This window comes from Eurypyga helias, unplaced genomic scaffold (assembly GCF_000690775.1).
Source record: "Eurypyga helias isolate BGI_N326 unplaced genomic scaffold, ASM69077v1 scaffold783, whole genome shotgun sequence".
Taxonomy (NCBI): Eukaryota; Metazoa; Chordata; class Aves; order Eurypygiformes; family Eurypygidae; genus Eurypyga; species Eurypyga helias.
Genome location: NW_010242977.1, coordinates 15,388 through 16,626, shown reverse-complemented (window position 1 = coordinate 16,626; position 1,239 = coordinate 15,388).

Here is a 1,239-nt window from a genome sequence, read left to right as displayed (position 1 = left end):
GCATCTGCCTTGCCCTGCAGGCCGGCCTGTGAGCCCACAGGCAGGCAAAGGCTGTTGAGAGGCTACACACACTGGGCACGGACCCCTACGTCTCCCCTGGGCAGCAGGACCACCAAACGCCTGAGCTTCACTGCAGCGTGCCAACAGGCAGGCAAAGGGAATGAGACTGGGACAGACTGATGGATGTATCCGCCCCCTCCCCTCCAAACCTGGGGACAACAGGCAGTGTCTCCTGCTGCACAAAGCACCGGACACAGGTCACTAGCAGGGCACGTGGCTCCTGTACCCCCAGCACCCTGCTGCATGCCCCTGCCACAGAAAAGGCTGTCAGGATCTGGCCTTCGGTGCTGTCACTGCTCTGCTCCTACCCCAGCATCACCCCTGGCTCCGGCATGCCCGGGGATGTGGTCCTTCCTGTGGAGCATGGTGGCTTGAGCTGAGGGTAGAAGCTAAACTCACTGTGCTGGGGTGAGCCAGTGCTCAGCACAGTCCCAAGGGATTTGGCAGTGATTGCTTTTGTTTCCCAGCTAATTGCAGACGGGAGGTCTGCTCAGAGAAGATGTGAGACTACCTAAGCTGCACCTCTGGCTCAGACCCCTTGGAACGAGTCTCTCCCTTTCTGAGTACCTCTGTTCATTCATTCCTCACTCAACCCAGCCTCCCACAGCTCCCTCCTCATTCATTTCTCCCTCCTTTTCTCTCTTTGTCATTAACTTTTCTCCTTCCTAACCCCTGTCCCACCTCGCGCTCACTCTCACACACACCCCCACCTCCACCCTTGCCACATCCCTCTGTGACTTTATCCCCTCTCACTCCTCCCAGCTTTGTCCCAGTGACAGGACCCTCAGGTCAGGCACTAAATGCCCATTTTCTAGGTACCCAAGAGATTTCTGCGCTCTGCCCCCCAACCCACGTTAGGGCTGGCGGTGTGAGCAGTGCGCCCACATTGTGGGCATGGCTTGGCAGCCCCCTAAATAGGATGAGGGCAGCATCCATCCCCAGGTGGGAATGCGAGCACTTAACCAGGCACCGGCTGTGATAGCCGACTCCAGCGGGAGAAAAGAGGAGGGAAAGGAGGGAGGAAAGGTCACAGGAATCAGAGCAATCCCATTTCCTGCCCAAGTCCACGGTCCCAGCTACGTGGTGAGCTCCAGCCCGATCCTTCCTCAAGTGCTCTTTACCTGCGTGCACAGACTCCAGGTTCACCATCCTGCTGGTGGAGGGAAATCCGCGGTGCGC